Source organism: Pteropus medius, unplaced genomic scaffold, assembly GCF_902729225.1.
Source record: "Pteropus medius unplaced genomic scaffold, Ma_sr-lr_union100, whole genome shotgun sequence".
NCBI lineage: Eukaryota > Metazoa > Chordata > Mammalia > Chiroptera > Pteropodidae > Pteropus > Pteropus medius.
In genome coordinates, this window is record NW_024340693.1 from 1,452,767 (window position 1) to 1,480,422 (window position 27,656).

General features: G+C 50.6%; 1 long non-coding RNA gene across 1 annotated transcript; it reads right to left on the reverse strand.

Annotated features, from left to right (window-relative positions):
- Nucleotides 1-24,224: 24,224 nt before the first annotated feature.
- On the reverse strand, nucleotides 24,225-27,213 carry LOC120600639 (uncharacterized). Its single transcript, XR_005652253.1, has 3 exons — nucleotides 26,899-27,213; nucleotides 26,056-26,215; nucleotides 24,225-25,559 (listed from the first exon to the last, which is right to left on the reverse strand). It is a non-coding gene; the product is annotated as an uncharacterized LOC120600639 (long non-coding RNA).
- Between the last annotated feature and the right edge of the window lie 443 nt (nucleotides 27,214-27,656).

Genomic DNA, 27,656 nt, shown 5'->3' on the forward strand with positions numbered 1-27,656 from the left:
GCCTTCAGTGTGCGCCTCGTCTGTGTTATTCTCCTGCTTTACAGGGAGAAAATGCTTCTCTGGGTTCAATTAAGGCCAGAGACCGGGAATTCCAGGGAGGTGGGTCCTAAGTTGTCAGGTTGAGTTTCCACCGCACAGAAAGCTTGAAAGGAAGTATTGGGACCTTTGCCAAATCAGAAGCCAGAAGCCGAGTGGGAGCAAAATGCAGAGGTGTGGTTTTGTTGTTGGTTGTTGAGGGAAGCAGAGAAAGAGCTGTGAAGCCCTGGGCTAAACCCCGGAGCAAAACGACCTTGGAGGTCTGAGCTGTACCAGCCTCTCACACCTGCAGCATTAACTTCCTTATCTGTAAAATGAGGGTGTTGAACTTGAGTGCTGCGGCCCCCTGGCTCACCGACTATATGACTCCCTAACGTTTGTCAGCATTTCGTCAGTATTAGTAGGAAGACAAGCTAACAGACAACTTGCTGGCTTCGTGCTAAGCACGCCTCATGGCACAGCTCAGGAAGGTGATGGGGGAGAAGGGAGACCCACCCACATCGGTGGGGTAAATCGACTGATTTAATGTGAGAAGGGTAAACCCTAGACAAAATTCTGAAGAAGCCAGAGTTTATGTCCAGCTCCTGCATAATCCTTTTTTCTTATCAATCTGAGTAAGGGACCTAAAATCAGCGACTCCCACTTTTGATGGGTTCGAGGTCATGTTTTATCATCAAAGGCGTATGGGCATCTAAGTCTTGTTTTCGATTGTGGAGCGAAAGGCTTTTTTGTCCTCTGTAGCAGGAATTGCAGGCATGAGCGTGCAGCTAGGGGAGGGGTGTGTGTGTGTGTGTGTGTGTGTGTGGATGTGTGGCCGCAGACGCCATGGGCCACAGAGGCAAAGCTGTACTCTGCTCCCACAGATTTCCTGCCCTGTGCTGGGGAAGTGCTCAAAAGCACATCCACATTGTCTGCCTCCACGTTTGCTGAGTTAAATTGATAACTAGGATGGGATGGTAGGCCCCATCCCCTGAAGACAGGCACGGGGAGCCCCGATGTATAGAGGGTGGCCGTCCCTCCCCCGTGAGCCTGGGCTCTCTGTTTGTTTGCATTCCATCTGATGAGACGGCTGGCAAACCCCTCCAGCGGCTCAGCTGTGCGGTGAGCCTACTGGTGACAGGCTCTGATGTGCTCAGAGGTGGTGGCATGGAGCTCACGAGAGCATCACCTGCCGCCAGCCAGGAATTCCTGGGTCCCTGTGGCACCCAGGAAATAAGGGAAGGTATTTCATAATCCGCCCCCAACCGCTCCCAAAGGAATTTCCTTGGAGAGGAAGGTAGAGGGGAGCAGGAGAGACGTGCCATCGCCAGGCCCCGGGCGTTCGAAGCAGAGGAAGGAGTCTCTGAATCACTGTTGGATAGTGCAGTCCAGGCTCACAGACCCAGCAGAAGAGGAGCAAGACGTGGTCACCAGCAGGGGGCGCCGGGACGCGCCCCGCTCCAGAGAGGTGGGGAGCTGCAGGGCTGCGTCCCCAGCCCAGGAAGCCCAGCGGACGAGCTCTGACTCAGGCTGTTGTTGTTGAAAGGTGTTGACTAGGGGCGTGGCTAAGAAGAGAAATCCTGAAAATCGCCTGGCACTGAGCTGGCCACGTGGGGCCGTAATCATACACTTATGAGCCTGTGCCTGTGCCCTGAGCCATTTCCTGATAGAAAACAAATATTTGAGTTGGAAGAGCTGAGTAAAGCTGCAAATGTTTTGCAGATTCTTCACATTTTCTCAGCTGCTCCTGGAAGCCTCAGAGAGCCTTAGTGATCGACGCAAGGGCCTCGTTTCCACAGGTCGTTTGCGTTGACGGCCAGGACAGGACCCCACGCAGGAAGACGGTCCTCGCTGGCTGGCCTGTTCTGTCTCCACTTGCCCCCCTGTTTTATTTAGGATTGCGTCTGCACCCCAACCCCCCTACTTGAAAGTGTCAGGCATTATGGCCCAGAAACACTTATGGCCCAGGTCGTTCCAATGCTAGCCGGGTGTTCTCCAGCTCAGAGACGCACGGCTGTTGGGAGGTTTGAGTGTGAGCCTTGTGTCCACCACAGGCATGACTGATACGTGATCTGGGTGACCTCCTTCACCTCTCTGGGCGTTAGTTTCCTGACCCGTGAAACAATGCCCAGGGTCCCGTGCGACTAAACGTTTCAGCTCAAATGTGTCTGGACTAAGCCCAGGGCGTTCGGGGTTGTGGTTGTGGGAGCAGCTGACGGTCTGATCTGGGATGCGAGTCCCCTTAGGGGCGGAGTTCTGTGTCCTCTGCCTAACTCAGCGTCACCTCGGGCAGGTTTTTAAGTCGCGCTCCTGGGTCTGTTAGAAGCACGGTGACGACCAAGGACCACCCAGATTTAGACCCTAAAGGGACAGAGAAAGGGGGTGACCCCTCGGGGTGACTGCTCCACGGCCACCTTGTCACTGTCAGACTTCTTTTTCCAAAAGCCAGCCCCCCAGAACACGCACTCTCTCTCTGCCCAGAGATCACGTTTCCTCTGCCCTTCGGCGCCGTCTGCCATGTCTCAAATCCAAGTAGCCTCCTCTCTTCATCTTCACAGTAGAGCCACCGACTCTTACACTAAGGTGACATGAGTCCCGCAGTTCAAAGTGGGGACCGAGCCAGCGGGACGGGCTGGCCACAGTGGGGCCAACTCTCCGGTCCTTATTTTGGCCTGATTCCCATTGAGATTCAATGCCCAGTGAGAGCCACAGCTTTCTACATATAATTATGAACAAAGGTTTTTAAAAGGCCGGAGGGCAAGAAATAGGAGTCTATATCTCTGCATCAGCAATGACCCCGTGCTCATTGCTGTCACGGCCTGATCGTCCGTGCCTCCTCTGCTCTGCAGGCATGGACGGGTAGCCTGTCCCCTCGTGTGCCCTCTCCTACGCCCTGCTCATCCATTGCTGTAGGGCCCAGCCTGCCTCTCGGGCGGCCCGGAGCAAAGAATGGGAGACGGAGGGGTGGAAGGGTGTTCTGTGCTCCCCCCACCTCACTGCCTTGTGCTTTCTCCACTTAGCGTTTCATGCAGTAAGTTGTCTTGAACAAGCACTTCGCTACCATGGGAGTAAAAAGGGACACCAGGAGCTATTAAAGTGCCGAGTCACCGCGAGAGTTTGGAGGGGATGACTGGCCGGTAACAAGGGGCATTCTGGAGACTGATTCCCCCAAGATTGTAGCTCTTTGCTCTAGAAATAAGGGCTGGGAGGGCATGTGACAGAAATGGGAAACTCTCTAATGGTTCGGGACCCTGGCTCTACGTGAGAAACACGTGGCGAGTAAACATTAGTGATGGCTGGGCCCCAGCAAGTGAAGCAGGATTTCGGGAAGGTAGCATCTGGGGATCAGTATTTTTTTAAAGGCTCCCCAGATAGCGCTGATACGCAGGGAGGGCTAAGAATACCAAAGTATAGAAAGGATTTATTTTTTTTCACTCAATAAGGAAGTTAGGAGCTGCCCCAAACACTGAAAAGAGACCATTTACTATTCAATGAATAAGATACTACTGATATAACATTGACAGCAGCAGCAGCCAACACTTACTACATGCCAAGCCGTGCACGAAGCACTCTGCCGGCATAAGCTCCCGTCATTCTGATACTAGACATCATTATTACCCCGCTTTATGGCTAAGGGCACCAAGCCTTAGGGAGATGCAAGGCCAACATACTGAGATCTAACATGTAAAAGGCACGCACACCCAAGCAGCATGGAAAATGCAAAGATAAGAAAGATAATCTGACCCTTAAGATCTTCAAGTAGAGGGGCAAAGACACATCCACAAATGACTGAGTCCAAAGCAGAACGTGCCCACTGTCGTGGCGCTACGGGGTGACAGAACCACGTGAGAGAGGATTCGTGAAGCCTTCACAGTGAGCTTTGAAGAATGAGCGCCGGATGCTACAGGCGGTGCTGACTCGGGGACTGTGGCAGGAAGAGGTGATGTCGGAGAGAAAGCAGAGTGCACAGAAATCCAGGAACACAGCTGAGCACTGGCGGCTAGCCCGGTCTGATTGTGGTCAAAAAAAAAAAAAAAGCAGTGTAAGAGGAGGAAGGTGAGCTGTCTTAAATTGTAAGTCCCTCAGTGGGACCCAGGAGGCCCCAGGACACCCCTGCAGGTATCTGAACCAGATATGTGATGGCACAGTATTTCAGGAGGGGCTGGGCCAGCCTGGGAGCCCAGGGGAGCCTGGGAGAGGTCCCCTATGGGGAAGCGAAGCCAGCCAGGCCTCTGGGCTCTCAGTGGATCCAGGAAGAGGAAAGAATGCCAACACCTGGGCAGGTGTTCAACATCCTGCTCTGTTTTATCTTGCTGGTGTTGAGCTACTCTGCACTCTTCCACAAAACCTACCTTAGCGTCGGGGACTACACCCTCAGCCAGGTGGGACCACACACGGTACTGATGGGTCGTGTACCCCGTTAGCTGTGGTTGCTGTCGCAGGTTCCCCGGGAAGGCGGCAGAGTAGAGTATCTTCTTTACGTAGCTGGGACTCCTGCTGCTTGTGCATTTGTTCAGGTATTGCATGTTTTCTCAAGGTCTGTGACGACTCCCGATGCTCATGGAGCACACAGGATGCTGGGGTAGGTGGGACTTTCTTATGCTTCTGGAAGAGCCTTTCACACTTCCCGCCAAAGGCTTTCCATCGGCGTGGAAGTCTGGCGACGTGGCCCGTTGTGGCCAGCCGAAAGCATTCGTTTCTGTGCAGGTTCGAGTTTTCTCTTGAAATCTCATGTCAATTCCGCATTCCTATGATACATCTACCCCTTCCGGTGTGGGTGTCCCAGGTTCAGCCTGTGCCTTTACGGGCCTCTGGCTGGCGTGGCCCACCCCTTAATGACAGGCCATCATGATTGTTCTGGATAGGACTGGAGTATTGATTTGGTGACTCACTCAAAAGATAGCTTTAGGCTCTCTGTTTCACTGTGATCAAAGAAAATAGCTAGTAAATCATCCTTGATTTTTTTTTCTCAGTGCATAAGGTTAGCCATTGGCAGATGTCATACTAACCGCTTGATGGGAAAATGCTCTTCAATTAAGGATGCTTTTGTTTATAACAAGATCCATAGAGAGAGATCGATGTTAACGTTTAATCGCCAGCTGCTCCGTCGTGTGACATCTATGTAGGAGGGAAGGGGACTTTGGGAGAGGAGAGGGGGCATCCGTCTTCTGATCGGTACAGGTTGACAGCCAGAAAATACCCTCGATTGATGATCCTTGTAACATATGGGTACAGTCTGCAGAGCTACATCCTCGCACACAGTAACGCCTTGCTCCAAAGGCCTGTGAACCCCCCAGGCCCAGTCTAAGTCACTGCTCCCTTTCCCTAGGTCCTGGCTTCATCGCAGATCTGCAGCTTCCGGTCTCAAGCAATCTTTTCAGCTGACCGTTTCTATTATTTTGCTCCTCCTGGGCTGCCTACGGCTCCTTCCCCTTCATCGCATCTTGATGAAGGGGTTAAGAGAGCCCTCCGTCTCCTCCTCCCAGCTGTCACTTTTGGTTTTCTCCGGAGATGTCGTCTCTTTCATGGAGAGTATCGATGTCAGGTTTTCCCCCTCGGTCCTGACCCTTTTGTCCACGTGGATCGAATGAGGACCTTTCTCCTCGCCAGTCCTCGGCAGCTGGCTCACCGGTCCGTGGCAAGGCTGTGTGTGGCAGGGCCAGCCTCGCCTGGGGAAGACGGAGGCTCCTGCCTGGGTTCCTGCCCCAGGACCTGCTCCGGGCACCTGATCTGATCCCAACGCAGTTCTCCCAATGACCGCGTCGCATGGGGACCACCACGGGTGCTGGCGGTTTAGCATTTAGAATGACTTAAGGAATGGTAACGATTGTTTCTTCTGCCCTTCTGAATTTAGAATGACTTAAGGAATGGAATGGTAACGATTCAGTCTACCTTTGCTCTCCTGGCCGAGCTAAGTCACAGCAGATAAAACACATCCGTCACTTGTTAGATATGTCTTGATTTTGATATGACTCTATCGGAGACCTGTAGTCCCAGAAACACCCAAACATGAGCCAAGGAGGAAAAAAAAAAAAAAGTGTGGCAACCGCCTGACTCTAATATCCTACCATCCACTTCCTGTTTACTGCCGAAGACTTGAGGAACCTGTATGTGCTATTGCCCTGTCACGTGAGAGTCACAGAACCCCCTGCTAGATGACTGTTTTGATATGGAAGGGAAGGAATTGCTTCTCTCAGACTGTGGGGACAAACTTAGGACCTCCGCCTTCCAGGATTCTGTCCTGCCCCGGGGAGCTGGGAGGTAGCTGGAAGGTAGACAAAAGAGAAAGTACACCTGGATTGCAAGCATCAGCGCAGGCGCTAAAGCTCGCGGCAGAGGAAATGTCACCGAAGGCAGTGGTCCCCTGCCAAAATTCCCTGAACACAATAAACTGGCCTGAAGAGGACACTTCGAGGGGGCCACTTTGGGACCGCTGAAGCCAGAATTGGATCTGTTAGCTGGCGTCAGGGTTTGACAGAGGAGGATGGTAGAGAGAAGGGGCTGGAAGCAGAGAGAGAATGCTGAGGGGTTCGGGGTATGGGGAGAAGGGCAGAAGAAACAAACTCTCCGGCTCGAAGGCCGAAGCCTTGGGTGGCTGGGTCTGACCCCGTGCCCTGGCCCAGCCCTTCCCGTACCTGCAGGAGGGTGGCGGCATCTTGGCGTCGGGCCAGGCTGTGAGCTCAAACAACAGCAGGGAGCTTGCCCAGCACCTATAATGACATCAGAGAGGCGAGAGGCTTTCTCTTGTTGCCACGGCCACCAGCTCCCAGAGTTCTTGCTAATGACAGTCGAAAATAGTCACCAAAGTTACAACAGGAGGAGGCTGCCTCATTTTTATGCCGTGACTGCCCACCATCAGCTTTTCTAGAAAGCAACTTCCAAGCTTCCTACCCAACAATGAAAAATTGTGAATGGTCATTTCTTTCCAAAAATAAACGCAATCTCACGAGGAATGCATCCAAACCAATGAAGCTTTGTTGCTGAGTTCCGTGCCTGCGCTGGATGGACCAGGGAAATGAATCACATAGGGAGAGCTGTTTAGACCAGGCCCGTTCCCAAACGCCCTTCGTGAAAAGGGGCCTGGCATGACCTTGCATCAAGACTGTCTCGGGAAGCCAGGCCTTCGCCGGCGCTCGTCTGAATGACTCCCCATTCTCTACGTGTGAATGGGATGTCTTGTTGTCTTGGTTACAGTTAACAGTAATTCCTTTCAACGTGATGGCATACGTGTGCATCGATGGTGACAGCGGAATTGACCCCTTCACGTCTGGAAAGAGGCACGAATGACTCTGTCTGGAGGTACCGTTGGGCCGTCATGAAGCCCTCGGCTGCTTTGGGTTTTCATGCGATCGTTTCATCCATACTTACTAAAATCGACTATGTGGCAGCTACTGGGCTGGCACTAGAGATAACGAGAATGAATAACTCAGCCCCTCTCCCTAGGGAGCGGAGAATCGGGTGGGAAAAACAAGACCAACTCATCTACCACACAGGTGAGGGCTTCGTGAGCCCGGAGGCATTCCCAAGGCCACCCTGCGAGCACACACCGTTTAAACAAACATCCCGCTTGGGTAAGCAGACAGAGCGTGTTACTTTCCTATTGCCGTTAAAACACATCACCGCAACGCTGGCGGCTTGAAACGACACAAATCTATTCTCTTACAGCTGTCTAGGTTAGCATTCCAACGTGGATCTTAGCGGGCAGAAATCGAGGTGTTGGCAGGGCCGTGTTCCTTTCTCGGAGGCTCCGGGAGAGACTTCATCTCCTTGCTCTTTCCAGTTTGGAGAGGCTGCCCACATTCCTTGGCTCGTGGCCCCTTCCCCCATCTTCAAAGGAGCAACGTCGCATCTGTCTGACCTTCTTCTATAGCCACATCTCCCTCTGACCTCAGTGGGAAAGCGTCCCCCATTTGTAAGAACCCAAGTGATGGGCTCAAGTCCACCTAGATACACCAGGCTCCTCCCACCATCTCGAGGCCATGAACGTCATCAGGTCGGCGGAGCAAAGTAACGTGTTCACCGGCTCTAGGGTGTAGGACATGGACGTATTCCGTGTTCTGCCTTGCAGGCTGAGCACCGGTTTGACACCCTACACAGCCTGTACGTTAATTTGGTGTGGGATTTTTTTTTTTTTTTTTTGCTTTTGTTTTTCCAAACGTTATCCCTCGGAGATGCTGTTTGGTACCCGGAGACGTTTTCTGTGCCGTCTCTTCCCTCGTCCCGCATTATACACCCTTGTGTCGTGTAAATCTCGCCTTACACTTCCTTGTCTGATCGTGTGTATCAGATGCGTTATTTCCTTACCTCAGAGGCAATATGTGAGCTCCTCCTGGGCAGAGTCTATTTCTGACTGGGCTCTGTCTCTGTCTCATGTGGCTCGATGCCGTGCCCTGAACATAGTAGGTGCTGTGTTCAACCCGGCGTCTCGGGGCGCCTCTGTGAATACCTGACGGATGAACAAAAAATGGTGGAAGATAAGTATGAGAGAGTCAGCTGGGTGTGAGACAAGTTAAATACATGATAGGTGAATTTATGACTTGCTTGAAACGCGATTCTTAGAGGTCAAGGGACAAGCATCACGTGCATGTCGGTGATTGATAAATGCTTCTGGCAAGACTAATGATGCATGCCACAAAAGCTGATTGGTCCCCCAGCAGCAGCACTCAGGAGAGCGTAGTGACAAGAGATGTGGGTGGCCCTGTGGAGCCTCACTCTGGAGCTAGACTGCCTGGCTTTGCCCTTGACTCCGTGACCCTGAAAAACTTGCATAACCTCTCCGTGCCTCGATTTTCACATCCATGAGGAATAGTTAAAAGAAATTTTTTAAATGCTAAATGTCACCTCGTAGGCTCTCGTGACCCTTGGAATAGTGCCTAGTACATAGTAAACGCTCAGTAAATGTTAGCTATTTTTATCACCAGTAGTTTCAGAAGTGTTTCAAGTGCCACCACCCCTCCTTCCTGTCACATCTACCCCATAAATGGAGATCATGTTGTTTCTATGCAAAAATACGAAGAATTCTTCCAAAACAGGACACTTCTACCCCAGGGCCTGCAATTAGTCCTGGGTGCCACTCTCCTCTCTGTGTTCTCGGACATCGCACGGTGAAAGCGGCTAGAACTTGTTCAATGTCCTGATTGGGCCTCTGTGAGATGTGACAGCCAAGTCCTTAATTATTCCTGGAAATGTCAGGACTCGGGTGGAAGCAGCTGGGCTTGACAGTTCAAGGGCTAATTAACTCCAAACCCAGCTTCTGGGGTTGCCTCGTTTGCAATTCTTGGTCACTTATTTTCCTGAGTCTTTTTTTAAAGTGTCTTTTGCAGTTTTGCAACGGGCGAGACCGCTACACGCCGCGGATCAGGGAGAGAGGTCTCGGACAGACCTGCGGAGACGCAGGTGCGTCGTAGGCGTGCAGGGCCTGGCCTTGAACTAGAGAGGGGACGCGAAGTCCATGCAGGACGCCCACGCAAAGTCACGTGGCCCAGGACTCTGTTCTTCCGCTTCGGAAGGACGCGTCCTTCTCCTCTGTCCCCCGACTGTCTCAAACGGGAGCATTTTCTCAGGCCCCACTTTTTATTCCAAAAGCCTCATTCAAAACAAAAATACGCTGAGTAAAATAAGCCAGACACAAAGGGACAAATATTATATGATTCCACTTATATGAAGTATCTAGACTAGAACAAGTCGGAGAGACAGAAAGTGGATTCGGGGTAAACCGGGGGCTGGGGGGAGGGGAGGTGGAGAGTTTCTGCTTTGTGGGTACAGAGTTTCTGTTTGGGGTATTGTGATGAAAGAGTTTTAGAAATAGATAGTGGTGACTGCAGCCCGACATTCTGAATGTAATTAACGCCGCCGAGCAGGCACCTAGAAATGGTTAAAATGGCAAGTTTCACGTGCTATGTATTTTAGCGCAATTAAAAATAATAATAATGATGAAAGGCAAAAAGAATAAAAATAAAACAAAGTCATTGTCCCCGCTCCTGAGCATCACGTAGAGGACCGTCCTTGCTCAATGTTTTTTTAAAACATTGTCACAACACATACAGTGAAATTCACCCTTTGTAGCGTGCATTTCCGCAAGTTTCAATGAATACGGTTTGCGGTGTTGCCAACATCAGAACTTATCCCCACGACTCCCCCACACCCCTCCCCGAGCCCCTGGCAACCGCTTTTCTGTTTTCGGTCTCTCTAGTTTGGCCTTTTCCAGAAGGTCGCATAAATGAAATCGTACAGCATGGTCCACAATCTGCCACGATTGTTTTTTATTTCTGTATCTGTCCCTTGTTCTACACTTAAGCTCCGAATATCAGGGACTTTGTCTTATCCCGCTGCCCGGATCCAGGCACAGCGTGTGGCCCATGGTAGCACCCTGTGTCTGTCGGTGAAATAAGTATAAAAGTGGCCTGTTTCTGGTGGTACTGATCCGAGTATGGTGTCCTTGGCTCGGGAATCATGGGAGGTTCCAGGCGGGAGCAGAAGCAGCTGGTGGCAGGACAGTCATGGTGGAAACTCTTCCTTCCAGGTGACTGGCAGGGCGCAGACTGTGATAAGGTAATCGGTACCTGGCTGCCTGGTCAGCACCGATCACCCCTGAGCCAGCCCCAGGAGGCCGCGCCCGGAAGCTGTGGCTCCAGGCTGGGCAGTCTGGTCCCGACCCAAGATACTTCCTGTTGCACCTATGGACTGACCCCAGGTCAGCCAGCCTCGGAGAAGCCCAGAGGCAGCCAAACCACACTCATCTAGGCGATGAACATTGGTCTGGCAGGGAGCAGAGAACACCAGGACGCTGGGGACCGTGGGGTCCTCAGGACCAAGTATCCGTTGCCCACTCCCACCCCACCTCCAACACACAGTCACACACATTCAGAGGGCCCTTCGCTTCCTCTAAGACCAGCCTGAATTCCAGTGAATAACATGTGACAACTGGCAGTTCACCCTCCTAGAAGAGCCTGGGGAGCCCTCACCCCCACATTACAGTCTTGTTCCCGTGGCCTCCATAGGAGCTAAAGTCCTGCATTCTTATTATTTCTCATTCTTTTCACGTATTATTAAACCTTTTATTAGCCCCTAATGGCAGCTCCTTGCAGGTGGGGCCATAACCAGGTCCTTGGGTCATTTTGCAAGCATTCTATCATTAAGGAGAGACCCTAACAATTAGGGCCACATGGTCGACACAAAGTAAATATCTATCTGTTAAATAAACGAACTCTATAATTCCTGATCAGCAAGTATAGATCATCAAAGCTCCCCGCATCTTTCTCAGCCCTCAGTTTGGGGAGGCGACCCCTCTAGATCACATTCTGGGACAGAGACAGGAAGGAATTCACTCTTTAATATACTAGTCATTTGGATTAAATAATTAATGGACATAAGGTTGGAAACATGGTTAAAACGACATTTGGAGAATATGGCATGGATGCTAAATCTATCTCTTATAATCACAACGATTGAGAATTGTCTTTAAAAATCACTTGATTAGTTCGTTTTCCTGTGGAACTGAAAAAAACTTTTTTTTTTTAATTCCTATCATGGGCAAGAAGACTAGGAATATTTTTCAGACTTTTCACCTTTGAAGCGACATTTCTTTCGAGGTTCGTATCCCTCGTCCTATCGACCCCACCAACGTGTTCCGTTTTCTTTCAGCTCTGAGTGTTGCTTCGTCTGCAGGAATCAGCGGTCCACTGATGCAGACGCGCGTCGGAACCGCACCACAGCCTGCGATACACCCATTAGATTGAAAGCATCGATCCCACGTGCATGGACGTAAATCCCACAGTCACGACTCTAGAAGGCTCCCTGGGGGGAGAAGGCACCTACCAGCAGCAGTACCTTGAGCCGAAAGAAACAGGTGACGACTCAGAGCCGAGGGCTTTGCTGGCTCTCCAGACCCTGGAGCCATCACGCCCTGTCCGCAGCACCCCCTGGTGTGACGCAGGGGGCTGCGAAGGGCCCTCGGGGCCAGCTGTGACCCCGCCAGTGGCCTGAGGCTCTCGCCATCAGAGGCAGCCAGCATGAGGCTGGGAAGGAAAGAAGCTTGCACAGGTGTCTTCTGAACGGGAATCCCCGTCCCCCTCTGACGGGCTGTGAGAGTTTCAGCACCCTTGACCTCTCTGAGCTGTTTCCGGAATATGGACTAAGGCTCCTTCCTCCGAGGGCTATTGTACATGAAGATCTCACAAAGCACATAGACGGCGTGATGCTTTTTCCTCCCCCTGCCCGCCCTCAAAGAACAAAGAGACCTGCCAAAGCTTGCCTGTGCTGCAGGGTAGAGACGATGCTGAGCGCCACTGTCAGACGGCCGAGGAAGCACATTTTCACAGGGACAGGGAGGGAGCAGCCCAAGGGCGATGGCCATGTCCACTGGGCTCACTAAAGCAGAGGAGGACAGGGAGAAATGAGGACAGCAAACACCCTGGGCTCCCGCCGGGGTCTCCAGCAGCCCTCTGTCTCACGTGGCCCCTGAAGCCGGAACCGGGCTGAGGTCCCCATGCCAGCAGAGGGCTTGTCCTCTGTGTCAGTCCCCCAATGGCCGGGCACGGGGCTTGACTTCTTCGAGACTGTTAGCCCCCAAACGCTCCCAGCCAAGTGTCCCAGGGGTTCACCGAGAGGAAATCTACACGAGTCGAAAGAAGAAGCTATCCGAACAGGCCAACAGAAGTGGTCATTTATGAGGCCTCAGCATCTAACTTAATAAGCCATCTGCCGTAGCCTTCCGAGGGGGTGCTGGACCGTAGCCTTCCGAGTGGGTGCTGGGCTGGAGCAGAGGAGGTCTCCGGGCACACCTCTTCCAGCCTGGGGGAGAGGCGGCAGAAGGTGACAAGGCAGGAGGCGTGTGTGGGGTGGGGGTGCTGCCACTCGGAGCCGCCTGGCTTCACGTCCACCTCGCGGCAGCTCCCGCTCCCCACACTGGGGTCTCGTTTCTCAATACCGGGCCAAGCGAGCATTTTTCATCCTGCTTCCCCATTGTACTTTCGGCTGCTGAACTTGAACTGTCACACCTGCATGCTCCTGCTGTGGCTCTGTGGGGTCACTTGTTGCACCGAAGAGGCTCTGCCTCATGCCAGGACCAGAAAACCCCCAAAGAGTGAGGGGATTCTGTCATCTCAATCACAGAACTGGGGGTCCTGGTGTCACTTCGATTTATCCCAAACTCAGACTCCATCGCGCTAAGCCAAACAAGCTTATGATGGGGTCTCTACATCACTCAGTTACACGCATCCTGGCGTCAGGCGAGCATTTGTAAAGCCTGGCAGTTTTTTTTTTTTTTTTTGCATTAACAATCCTGACTGACTCAGAGGTCATACCAGTAAGAAACTGGTTCCTGGGGAAATTGCCTTCCGATGCTCCATGCAGAGCTTGAAGCCTTCAGGCGCATGCAGATTCTGAGAATTTATTTTTTCATCTGCAGCCTTATTTTATTTATTTATTTCTTTGTTGGTTTCGTTTGACTCTGACAGTTCCGAGTGTTTATTACACTAGCTTGACAAAATTTGTCCCCACTTTCTACCCTTATGTCCTCAGTCATTTTATCATAAGACCGGGTGAGATAGATACCCACACTGCCTCTGACCGCAGGTCTGGGGGCCAGAGATGGCAGCCCAGCTCTGCCTGCCCACAGCCTGGATGTGTGAGTACGAGAAGATTCTTCAGGGGTGAGGAAGAAAGGCGGGCTGGTCAGTGTCATCGGGCAAAGCTCCCAGGAAGGCCTCTCTTTTCAGGGGCCATTTTTAAAGGATAACAATAGTTGTTCTCCAGATAAATCCCAGTCAGAAGCTAAAAACTAAGCAACCACTATCACCTCCCAGGCAGATGACATGGAGCTAGAGAGATGAGATGCTGCAGAGTATTGCCTGTCCTTCTACACATCAAGCTGGACGGCCCTGGGAACGTACTTGTCACATGGTTCGACTGGGGGCGTGCCACTGCCCAGGGAAGCCGGACTAAGTGTGAACCGCCTCTGGGAGCAGCAACCGGTCCGATGGGGAACACAGGTCTGGGTTTGAAGGAGCAACCTTTCGAGTTAAAGAGGACAGATGGCTGAGTCTGGTCAGATACTTCGCATATAGTTTTCCATAGGTATATTTTCGGTTTTCTTCTTCATTCTCATAGGGTTAATAGCATTGCTTCGGCGTCGGCTCACAGAGAGGGAAGGGCAGCAGGGCGTAGGGGGAGAGCTCTGGGTGAGAAGCGGGCAGTGCGGGTGCTTGTCCCCAGCTGCCCCTGCCAGCTGAGCTGGCCCATGGGACTGTTGGTTTCTGATTCTAAGTGAGCATCACGTGTTTAAAGGTCAGCTTTGCAAATGAGCTCCTTCCAACCTGTTTCCCATCCTGTGTGTTGGCAGAGTTTAGTAAGCAGTCGTTCGGGGCTGACTTGGGTCTCCCAAGAAAGACGTGTTCAAACCCTAACTCCGGGCACCTGGGAATGTGACTGTATTTTTCAACCAGGATCTTGGCAGGTGTGACCGAGTTAAGATGAGGTCATCCTGCAGTATGGTGGGCCCCAATCCAATGACTGGTATCCTGACCTCGAAAGGGAAATTTGGACCCACAGACAGAGAAGGCCATGTGACAACAGAGGCAGAGGAGACAGAGAGAATGGAACGATGTGTCTGTGAGTCAAGGAACACCAAGTGTCACCGGCACCCGCCCGAAGCTAAGAGAAAGGCGTGGGACAGATTCTTCCTCGGAACCTCCAGAAGGAACCAAACCGGCGTCTTGTCAAAGGGGACCCTGCATCGTCCCTAAAGGGACAACTCCTTGACCTTGGACTTCCGGCCACCAGAACTGTGAGAGAACAGATTTCTGTTGTTTGAGCTGCCCGGGCCGTGGCAGCCTGTTATCAGCCTGCTTTGCAGACCAATGCTGTGGTCTCACACACAGGCCAGCGTAGCTGGAACAGGCGTTATTAGCTCCTTAACGTGGCAAGGGAATATTTTTTGGTCTCAGTGATGGCAATTCTGTTTCCCAGTCGGATTAGTGTCCTCGAAATTTTTTTACTGGGCGTTTTTGGGATGCTTTTAACTACATTAAGCTTGCATGTGCACGCACACGTATATTCATTCATCCACTAGGCTGGTTTTCATTTTTGAAAATATATATCTGTAGGGATTCTTTGCATTAGGAAATGAATTAAATAACATATTTTCTCACCAGACGGTGGCCCGTGTTTTACATTTCTAACATCACGTTTAACAGCGACGGTGTGGTGTCACTGTGTCCTCTACTTCAGTGCTATCAAACCCGTAGCCGGGGCGCCCAGTGCTACCGGAACTGCCCCCCGACAGGGCTGGTGATGCATCATTCTACTTAAAGGCGATTGGAGGAATGGTGGTCATCTCCCGTATGGGAGAGTTTAGATTTTGGTTCAGATCCGCTGGAAATGACACATGGATACCCAAACCGGAAGCCACGCCCACCCACCTAGGTTTACGCTCCCCCCAAAACAAGTAAGTCGGCTGACGACTGTTGGGTGATCTGCATACGTGAAGACGCAATGGGCTTGGTAACCCGGGGCTCAAAACTGATTTTATTTTCGACTTATTATCAGTCTGAAGGATTACTTTTTAACTGATCGGTCTGATTTTCGCAGTCACAATGTCATTTTCATTGGCTCCGCCTTGGAGGTGTGACCAAGGACAGTTCGAAGTCACTCTTCATACTGTCTGTCTTCTCATCGTTTGGTTTGGGTTTGGGTTTTTTCTGCCTGTAATTGATCTAAAGAAGCAGCAGCAAAGGGAGATGTTTGAAAGCAATTCTACACGTTTATTTTCGTCACTGGGAAATATCTGTAATATTTTTTAAATGAAAAAAGTAGAGTACAAAATTAGCTTATGATTCTAAGTAATCACGTTTTTTTTTTAATCAGCTTTTTAAAATGGGAAAATGTCTGATCTATTTTATAAAATAATTTTTTTTTAAACTAGAAAGAGAGAACTTCCGGCATCTTCACAGTTAAGCACTTTACGTGCCCTGGAGTTAACAAGAGAAACTAAACTCTCTGTTATAGTTCAGTTGGCCGGGCAGACTGTAAAAGATAATCTTTAAAAACAAAATAGTCTTCTTCTGGTGAAAGTCTTGCAGAAGATACAGCTATGTACTCATCACAGATGCATTAAACACAAATAATCCTGAGCATAGAAACTGAAGGGAAAAGAAACATACAAATGTCAATGTCACCAGAGTTATTTTTAGGGTAGCAGGACTGAGAGTGACGTGTCTCTTTCTTCTACTCTTCCGTATCGTCTATAGAAATAGGCCATTCCATTCCGATGGTAAGATGCAATATAATTACTTGTTTAAATGATCTAAGAGCAAAGCCGATGCTACGAAACATGTCCACAGACAGCTGGGGAACAACCATGGTCGGGAGAACCTGCTGTCACACTGTCGTCAAGGATAAGGAGGTGGCCCGATTCGGTTGGAACACGGTCACACCAAGGCCGAAAGACAGGCCAACAGCAGCAGGCACTCCAGGTGAAGTCCCAGGTGGCCAATGGCCCACGACCGGCCATCTCAAGGCTGAAGCATCCTGGTGTCCAAGCTGGCACTATTTTCGTGGCATCGGGCTCGTTTTGTCTTTAATCCCGGCCCGCTTTGGTGTGTTCAGATGAAATACTGAGAATTTTTAGAGCAGAGAAAGCAATGAAGAGTCTGGCTCTCCAGTCTGTCCATCTGGATAGACACACTTTGAATCCAGAGAACTTCTGGCACCTTCACAGTTGAGAACTTCATGTGCCCCGGAATTAGCAAGAGAGACTAAAGTACATCGTGTAGGGTATTTTGCCGGCGAAATGAAAAAAAGATCGTCTTTGAATGGGAAAAAATCGCCTTCCTTTACTGTGTTTTGCAAAGGATACACCTATAGGACAAAAACATCGATCCTAACGCTAGCAAAGAGGCTGCTAAGGCGAACCGTCATCCATTCATTCATCCATCCTCCCCTCATTCATTCGTGCAACCAATCATTAACTCCAGCTGTGTGCACGAATCCTTAAGCAGTGGCTCTCAAAGTGCAGGCCTGGGAACCAGCAGCATTAACAGCAGCCGAGAGCTTGTTAAGAATGCAAATGCTCTCTCAACTATGGAACCGCAGTCTGTGCGGGATGGAGCCGGGCAGTCGGTGTCCTGACAGACTTTCTACAGACGCCCTTGGCCGCTGAACTTGAGGATCACTGGTCTCCCGCGCGCGTGGGTGCGTTACAGCGGGGCGAGGAGGACTCACGAGCAGAAGAGACGAGAATCGCACTCACCTGGGAGGAGCTCACTCTTCCAGGTAAGCGTGAGCTTCGGCGATTTTTCTTACTCTCCGCATGTCAGACAATTTGCCGCCTTCTCACTCTAATCCCGCATTGGTTCGAAATTTGTTTTCAATTGGCTTCTAGAATGAAGTCAAGGGACCCGAATTAAAGATTTCTCTGCTCCGTCTGGCCGACGTGCTGTGATCGGAATGTCTGTCTGTGGTCTTATGACGTGGCTGTGCCCCAGTCCTCATGGCCCGGCCTAAGTTTGCCAAAAGGTGCCCTGGGAACCCCAAATGGCCATCGAAGATGTCGTCGGACAGGTAGCTAGAGCCGCAGGACTCGCTTAGAACGAACGCTTCCTGCCTCCTTACGACGACGCCCACTTCCCTTCTCTTCTTCCTTCCTCGCTGGACCGTCCTTAGCCAGGAAAGCAGCGATTCTGCAAACGAGCCCTCGGATCAGATTGAAAAGGCTTGCGCGCGGCCGTGTGGGGAGCGAGGCTGCCTGAGGCGGGAGCCACTTCTGGGGTCCCCCGTGCCGTCCCTGGGGTTCCCCATGCCGCCTCGGAGTCCCCTGCACCGCCCCCGAGTTCCCCGTGCTGCCCCCGAGGACCCCACGCCGCCCCCGGGGTTCCCCGTGCCACCCCCGGGGGTCCCCGCACCGCCTCCGAGTCCCTCGCGCCGCCTCCGAGTCCCCCGCGCCGCCTCCAAGTCCCTGGCGCCATCCCCGGGGACCCCACGCTGCCCCCAGGGACCTCACGCCGCCTCGTGGTCCCCCACGCCGCCCCTGGAGTCCCCGTGCCGCCTCGGAATCCATCACATTGCCCCCCGGGGGGTTCCCCCATGCCGCCTCGGGGTCCCCCAAGCCGCCCCTAGGACGTCCCGGGCTCTCCTGTGGAATGGGTCATGTCCCCACGTTTCGCGCTTCTCCAAAGGGGCCTGGCGGAGAAGCTTGCGTGGCTATGCAGCGACAGCTGGCTGCTTACTTTGTTGCCTCCTCAGGGCTTAATTTTGGATCCTGTCCAAATAGCCATGTTTGGGACAGAAAGTGAAAAAAAACAATTCAACGGAGGCCGCTGTCTGGCCTCTAGGGTGGACGTCCTCCTTGTCCGGTTCAGCTGGGGGACCGAGGTTCTGATTGCTGATGCGCGTCTTAGATCCAACCCCGGGAGAACCTAATACCAGTGACGGGTCACAACACTTGAAGGTGATACAACTTCCACCGTTTAACTCTCTGAGGTAGGTTTTATTAGCCCATTTTGCAGCCGTGGAAACGGAAGGTTAAGTGACTTATTCAGGTTACACGGCAAGGGAGCTGCCAGACAGAGATGCATCCAGGTGTGTCTGACCCTCTCATGCTACAGATGCCTCTCTGATCTGCCTGCAGGGAAAGGATAGAACTATGACGGTCCATTTGGCTAAAAGGACAGGTGTTTTGATTTCTGTGGCCAGGGCTCATGTGAAAAGCAGTTGAAATTCACTGAGCTTTCTGACCAGCCTAAGGTGAGTTGAAGGGGAATTCATCAAGAAGTGGTACATTCCAGGGCTGGCCAATAAGTTTCATGTCATCGATTCTGGTTGCTAATGGGTGCCTGCACTGCTGTATCAGAAAAAGAGTCCCAGGCCCTATGCGAGGCCAGAGGCCAGGGACGCTCTGAAGTTTGAGAACTATAGGGGGTCGGGGGGGTGAGGGGGAGGCTGGCCTCAAGAGAGACAAGTCCGGCGCATCTGTCGCAGCGTGCTTTCTATCTTTAAGGTGCCCTGGTGGGTGTCGAGTGTCTGACCATGGAGGCTCAGACCTTGAATTTAGATTCCATACGAAGTCGGTAACCGCCATAGAAAATTTAGAATTACGAAGACGGGCTCAGTAGAATGTGGCTGTGTTCACAGTTCCGTGTGACGTGGGGACCGTGGAACACCACAGGAGATCAGGGTAGAATTAAAGGTACAGGCATGCCTCGTTTTCAGAAACCCTAATTTTGTAAACCTGAACTCGTGAAGTTATGAATGATAAGGTTCTCCATTTCACAAAAGGATGCTAGGATGCTTTTAGTTGTAGCATCCCACCACCACGCATAGGTACCCAAGACTTGCCTGGGGGGATTTAGAAATCTCCTCTGTGACAAGAGAGGGAGGGAGTGTCACTGTCGGGAGACGCAGCTTTTTGAAGAGCAGAGATGAGCATTTATAAAACTGAAGCTAAGGTATTAGACAAGAGGAACTGTGATTCACTGTCTCGAAATCTAATGAACATGACTTTTCAAGAACACATCTATCACAGAAAGGCTTAGCTATCGACACTCTTGAAGAGAAGGAAAATGTCAGTGGATGAAGAAAGATCTTCACTAAATCCTCGCAGTCTGTCTGGTTACGCTGATCGTCACAACACGTGCTCATAGGATGATGTTGTGTTCTCGGCGCAATCTGGCGTCTCCAGGTAGCATGGGCATGTGTGTGGCCAGCCTGTCTCTGGAATCAAGTCAGCATCCCAGCGGCCTTTGTGCCAAGGGAGACCACGGTAGAAGGCTTTCCCAAGACCCCCGGAACCTCCTTGACCCTGAGTTTGATGCTATCTATACAAGCGTGCTAGAATTAACAAGAATTTTGTATAACTTTGCTCAGGATACTGTGAAAAGTCACTTCATTTTCTGTTTCTCGTTATCGCATACCTTCCACTGTTAAAACTATGCAGAGTCACCGCTCACTGATTGAAGCAATAATTTCGTATTGAGAACATCTTGCACATTCAAAATAATTAAGGACACTGTTTATATTGAATGAACTTTCAAGGCATATCTGCAATGTCCCTTACTCCCAGAAAAGGTGACCAAATGGCACACAACCGGAGTTGGAACACATGCAAAGCTAATGTGACATTTCACGTGCCGTTGATATTGACTTTGTAGCGGGAGTTCCATACTGGGAACTGTCGGTGTTTTATAACATCCCGGATGTACCCAGTGGGTCACTGGAGTCACCCGTTGAGCCAGCCCCATGCAGGGACCTTGCCTGCGTCGTCACGGTCCTTACTCGCCAGGCACTAGAAAGCTCAAGATAGTCTGATAAAGAAAGGAGAAAATGCATTTCCCTCGCTAAGAGTTCAAGCGTAAAGATAATTTATAATTGCATCAAAGTGTATCCTGCCTACACGAGGTCCGCAGCCCAAATGGTACATCCCTGATATAGTTCAGCTTCATGGTAAGGATGCAAACGGTTATATGTATAAGGTTCACCTCAGGTTACTCCTAAACCATTTGATGCTTCTGAGACCTCTGAGGTCAGCCCACTAGAATCTATCATATTAAAGGGTTATACCTAGAATTACTTTGTTCCTGCCGATTGTCACGGGGCTCCAAGAGATGGCATCTTGAGTAGTATTCTAGTCCCTTAAGTTGAAAGAAGTTGTATTTTAATATATTTTTGAAAAGGGAGTCCAATATATGTGCTCGATCCCTATCTGAGAAAGCTTTGTAAAATAATAAAACTCAGATTATTAAAGTATTAACTGAACTTCAATGTTTTCATCTCAGCTTTCTCCAGAGCATCTGGGAACCAGATGACAAGATTTCACAGTTTCGTTCAAGTATGTTTGAGGTAGATTATTAAGCAGGTAAAAATTTAAATCAGCTCCATCACCATGGTCATCCCGGTTATGTGGTCAAGCCTGACCGTTTCTGAAACGTGTTGAAAGATGGTGAATGTCTCTTCTGTAAAATTTCACAGACTCCGACAGGCCCTAAGTCATCATGGTCGGCTCATTGGCGACCGTGAGACATACTGATTATCAAAGTTTGGAATGAATGCAAACGCTACTCCCTCGTAACCAATAAGTAATTTTTCCAGAAGGCTCGGTGATAAACATTCACCCCACTAGAGAGTAAGCTTTAAGTGATTTTTCTATTTAAATCCATAATTTATAATTGAATGTGTTGATTTAATATAATTTAACTTATAATATTAAATTTATAAATATTTAAATGCATAAATGCTCCCTCATACATGTAATATATATTATAAGATGAGGATATAAAATACCAGCCCCTTAAAGTGAGTAATCATGGAAACTTCTAATAGCTTCAAGAAGACAAAACCAATGATCTATTTATGGTAATGACAGTTCATTTATTCAGAACAAAGAAAACTCGATTTAGTTCAAGTAAACAAACAAAAAGGTTTTTATTTTCTCTTTAAAATTCAATCAATAAACACTTAACACAAAAAAAATATTGGCAGTAGAATTTCGTGGTCTTTGCCATTTATATGTCGAGGCCGATACAGTTAAAATCCTTTAAATAGGTAATCCAAATAACTGTCACCTGGTGGTGTAAAAATTCTTGGTTTTCATCATACTTCCTTTGGCACACCTAGGATTTCGAGTGTGTTTTCGACGCTGCCAGTTCACAGTGATATTTGTAGCACACAAGGGGAGTGAGGGTGGGAGAGGAGTAAAAATAATAAGTTTAAACAAACTTGGCTTCGAGAATAACTGTAGATCTTAGAAAAATGTCGTCTTTGCCAAGAAAAGGCGACGCTGTTAAACTGTGACTAGACCTCATACGGAGGGTGGGAAATCACTCTCAGGCGGGGCGGTGTAGCTACAATCTGTTGGAAACCCGTGGCGACTGCTACCACCGAGAACAGTGTGTTCAGAGTCAATGTGAGCAGTATGCCGCAGGCCAGGTCCAAGGCCACGGTCACAGGCAGCGCTAGGCTGCGTGGGCCGACAATGAACAATGGTGCCTGTGCTTCGCATAAACCACATTAAGCAGAGGGGCCGAGACGGGTTTTGAACAACTGCTTCCAGACTCGTGGGGCTTAGCAAGGTCAGGGACATCCCCGCTCTGATCCAAACATCCTTTTCTGCGACTCTTATTGGTATTTTCAGGGGTTCCTCGAAGTCTTTGTCTTTCAAGGGTGGAAAAGAGCGTCTCAAAAAGGGTAAGATTTTTAAAAATTCATGTGCAAGTGAAGGATGGACCGAGACAAGGACGTACTTATCATCTTGGTGAAGGACGCGGACTGTGTCTCTACAAGACCATCCATAGGGCGAAATGAAGTCTTCCAGATGTTTTATCTGCGTAACATGAAAAACTTCTTCGACTGAATTTTTCACTTTCATTCCTGTGTTTGATGTTGTATAAACAAAGTCACAGACAGAGGGGAAAATGAGAGGCGTGCAAAAATACAGCGTCAAAATGCTTTTTGATGATAATAAGGTTGCCCTCTAATGTTTTAGAGTTTTCCTCCAAGCAAGATCTAATGGGTGTTATATTTATATAGGACATGTTTTTGCACGTTTTTGGACTTTAGGAGCTGTTGAGCTCAATGTCTAAGAGGAGCCAGCCACAGTCTGAATTCTCAAATGCTCTCATCATAAAAATGCTTGTTCCTGGTGGTTATCTCAGAAAACAAGCCGTTAAACCAAACTAGAAGCTATGTAGAAACACTAAGATTAAGGGAGAGAAATTATGACGTCAGAGGAAATGCATGTGGCAAAGTCGGCAGAAGGAAGAAAAAAGAGACACACAGCTTTGATGGCCTCGAATGGTCTGTTGGTTTGAGACCTTATTGTAGAGAAATTTGGTGCCAGATTCAGGGGCATGTGCTTATTTCCCTAGTCACTGAGGAGCCATTTAACATGTCCTTTTAATTTTTGTTTTAGTTGCCAACAACAGAATCTACTCCGCCTCGTCCAAGCTGAAGGATAATTTATCAAACAATATTAGGTAGCGTATTGAATCTTCAGGTGAGCCAAACAGCCAGGCTCTGAAGCTAGATAACAATAAAACACATTCCACCAATACTTCTGCGACTCTAGAAGTGTTTTTTGGCAGAAGAACGGATCCCTCCCCACGACCACCTCCAAAGGTTACTCACTTTCGGTTCTACTTCTCCTGCAGGAACCTGGGGTACCTGTGATTCATAGAACTGAAATTATAAACCTGAGCCTTAGCTGCAAGGGAGTCTGGGAGAGATGGGCTCTACTTTAGGAAGGCGTTGACCCAAAATATGAGAGGACATTTTTTAGTGACATGGCGTGGCCACTAATGACAAATGTCCACTACGGGAATGAGAGGATGGTAGCTTTGCTTTAGGAATGGAATCCAGCACGATTTATGTAGCAAGATTGGAGCAGAGAAAGGCCAGATGTGAAGAAGGCAAGCTAGGTGCCTGTTGCAATTGTCAAAGGAAGCAGTAATTAGGTGTTTCACTACAGGGCTAGTGGTGGGAACACAGTGAGAGAGAAGTTTCTGGAACCACTAAAGAGCTAGAAGTGACAACACTTAGCAAGGAGAGTCGATGCCATCAGTAGAAATTGGGAAGTCGAGACGAAGCGCCATTTTGAAGGGGAGGGTGGAGTCCCGTCGGAGACACATTCAGTTTGGGGGGCAGCAAGATATACCCAGATGGACAAATCCAACAGGCCATCAGGGGGAAAAAAAGAAATCTGGAGCTCCCGAGAAGTATCTAGACACAGGTCTGAGAGTCGCCTGCAGAGGGACGATCGCTGAAAGGAACGGACTGGGAGAACGTAGTTCAAAGTTAGAGTTTTCACTCCTTTTGAAAGCCGGCGTCTTGATTAGTGCCAGTGTCCCCGGTTGTCTGCGAGCGTCCCGGAAGCTGAACTTCACCCCACGCCTTTTATTCCCCCAGCACAAAAGGACCAGTCGAAGTTTTCCCCTCTTACTCTCGTTCTGCTTTAAGGCACTTCGCGCCTGTCTTGAAATGATTCCTCTCTCCTTCACGTGACGGTGTCTTGGGGGGTTGAAGACTTACTGTTTGTATCCAGGCCACAGGGTGCATCATGAGTAAGGAGAATCCAACCTGTTTCCACGGCAGCGTTGTTTTTTTTGTTTTGTTTTGTTTTTTAACCTGGTCTGAGAAAAGGCTCCCGACACCTTTGAGAGATCAAAAGAGTCAAAGGAGAAAGAAAGTTTCTGAGGCTGAGCCGTCTGTCTGCGAGAGGCAGGGCTCGTTCCTAAGTCCCTAAGGGCCCTGAGAGACCGCAGCAGGGCCTGGCTGTCCCACATCTCGGTCTTCTAGCCTAATAATGATGCCTTCTCCATGGCCTCAGAGAAGTAAGGGGACCCTCTGCCGAGTGAATGCGGGGCTTGTTCCCCACGAAGGGCGAACTAAGCAGTGGGGACCAGCATTTTCTTTTAAATCAAGGGACACTTTTGTTTTGAAGGACAAAACTATCTCAGAGCAGCTCCTGGGCTGCTCCATGGGGAAGGAGCCTCAGCCTCCCACTTCACTGTCTCCGGGCGGCCGGACTCCGGCACCGGCCAGAGTCAGGGTCACCAACACCCCTGGAAGGATCCCGGAGTGAGGGGCCTTCGACTTGGGCCCAATGTCACAGGTACCCTCCTGCCTCCTGAGAACTCACCTCCTGACTCAGAATTCCCTGAGAAGATGCCAGAGAGAGATGGACCCACACACACGAATGGGCGCCCTGCCACAAACCAACCCTCCCAACGGCTCCACGCGCTTTCTGAAAAGTGACAGGCTCTTCAGTTGCCCAGCGGGAAGGAGACCACCAACACCCGATCACCGACACCCAGTCACCAACACCCGGTCACTGAGACCAGCAGACGCTCACCCCCTCCCCCCACCGAGCTGCACACAGAGGAGCCAGTCCTCAGGATGGGCCTCCCCAAGAGTGTCAGGAGCGGCAGGGCACTATTATTTATGCCTGGGGGCACCACAAGTGTGCATTATTCTGAACAGTAACTGACATTGTCCCCGAGGCAGGAGGAGTCCTACGTGGGACAGCTCGGGCAGGGCAGACGTGGGGGTTTCCTTCAGGAGATCGGAGGACCCAGGAGGGTCACGATGGCTTCTCAGCGCTGGTTAAACTCAAATGTCACCCCGTCCTTGGGAGGGACATGCTGCTGTCAAAGTTTTACAGATGGTTCCAGACGTGATAACAGATCGTTAGAAAGAGAGCCGAGCTTACCTTCCTCTTGTGTTGACCTGGGTTGTAGATTCTGCAACTGTAGTTTTGTGGGGACGTGGGACACTCACAAAGGCCATCTTGGAGGACCAGGAAGACAAAGGCAGAGGGGCTGCAGCCTGGGTCCTCCACGCGGGAGGCCGGTGGAGGCGCCCAGGGCAGAGCGCCAGGCATGAGCCGGTCGGTGGGGGGTGAGTCAGCGTGGATTCTTTCCTTCCAAATGGGGGCAGATTCTCAGGCCTTTCTGGAACCCTCTAGGGACCCCAGTAGTGGTTGAATTAGCATATTGGGCCCCGACAGCATCCCAAAGCACTGGGGGCTGAGACTCACGGGGACTCCATCAGGCAGAACCCTGGTGGAGAAAAAAATGTGAGGTGGGCTGTGGATACTTCCATTCTCCCAGTGGGATGGCAAGTCTGAGGTCAGCTTTGCTGCCCGCTGAGGCACTAAGCAAGCGACAGGAAGTGAATGCAAAAGATTTTTCCTGTCCTTTGGCCCTGCAAATGATGAAATGTATCCCTGGCGTGCTTGGTTACACCCTCCCAGGAAAGCCAAGATCACAAAACGGACCGCACGTGTCAGAATAGCGGAGTGAGCGGTCTGAGCTGTCACCTTGCTCGAGGATCACCCGGCACAAAACGGCTAGCGGAAGTCTGGGGGCTCTAGGGCAGAGGTCGAGGGTGGCGACCCCGGCTGTGCCTTGCTTCACACCGGCTGGTGCGAAAGGAAGATATCGTTTACCCACCAGCTCCCAGCCCATGTCCCTTCATGGGTGGTCTGATCCCATGGGGGTGGAGGGAATGAGACAAGGGACAGGATGACATGAGCCCACTGACCTTTCACCTTACCACGCATTTGAGGGTGGTCTGGTTCTCACTGGGCTTCAGAAAAGCCTCGGTGGTCCCCTGCTGCTTGGAGGACTTGCCTTCTTCCCAGGACCGGCCGAAAGCCTCCCTTCATACCTGTCCTCCTCCCTCCAGCAGGCTGTTGACAACAGCATCCTGACATCTGGAGAGGCGTTTACAGACCACAGAACACTGTTAATGCTCGCTGCAGCCAAGTGACCAGTTGTTACCGTCCTCACTCCCTCGGCGTGGAACCTGAGAGGTGAAGGGACGTGTCCAACAGCACGCCATTCAAAGAAAAAGTCCCCAGGACCGAGCATTTAGTGAGCACTCACTACTTTCCGGGTGAGTGCTTTACTTGGCTTTATAGTTCATCCTCACAATGGCCCAGCGGTCTCCTTGTCCCCAGGTCACAGATGGAGAAGCTGAGGCACAGAGAGCACACGTGCCTCTGGCCCTTGGGGTCGGCATTCGTGGGACGTGGGTATCGATCACGTCAACCAAGTGGTCTAGCCCTGGCTCTCCGCTCCAGGGTGTGCCTCTGCCACAAGCAGCATCCAGTGACGGCAGAATTGGAATGCAGGCCTAGACCACCTTTGCCACTATACTGGGGATCTTGTCGAACTGCAGATTCTGACCCCACAGGCCCCAGGTTCTGCCTTTTTTAAGAAGCTCTCAGATGACATTGATGCTGATGGCCCGCCAACCCCACTGCAAGCGAGGACCTTCTGTCCACGGCTGCTTTTTAGTGTGATCTGATCACCGAAATTCATTTATTCATCTCCGACTGCCACCACCTCTGGCCCCTCCCACACACACCACGGCCATACCCACTCCTAAATGTACCGTGTTCTTCAAATCTGACCTATTCTGTGGCTGCTTCCATGAGGACGATGGCCCTCCACAGTCTGATCAGAACCTCAGGAAGGCTGGAGGTTAGCATGGAGATTCTTAGCCCTTCCCAAGAGAAATCAATCCATCCCTTCTCTCCTCCGTTCGATTCATGCATTACCCACATAATCTCCAGAACAAGCCCCAGGAAACTGGCAGGCAAATCAGAGATCTCCCGAATGCTTTTTCCTCCCCACCACACCCAGGTAGGTCAACTTCTCTGCCAATCACACCGTGTACCTGCACAGGACTGGTTCTCCTGCCTCCGCCCCACCCCCCAGAGGCACAGCTTCCAAACCAAAGACTTCACCCTCCTGCCACACGTCACATTGGCCAACAGGCATAGATCTGAGCCTTCCTGGGAAAGATCGAAAACACCTCTGATCTAACAAGTGCAAGGTTGAAGGAGCAGAGATGTTTTCTCTCTCCCCACAAGTCCTGAGACCAGTTTTCTAGCTGTCCTGAGCCTTGGCTGAGAATTCAGAACTCTTCAGGAACGGTTCTTCTGGATCAGGACTTTGTGCAAAGCCCACCTCCCTGCCTGATCAAGTTTCCCCTGACTGTTTTTTACAATTCCAAAGAGAGCCTCACATTGAGGAAAACTAGAAAGGCAGGATTCGGTGATGTCAAACGCTCTCAGGGTTCCTCCTCCCAAAGTCTTTGTTGATTGTACCCAGTATCTATAGTGATAAATTTAAGGACACAGGAGACAG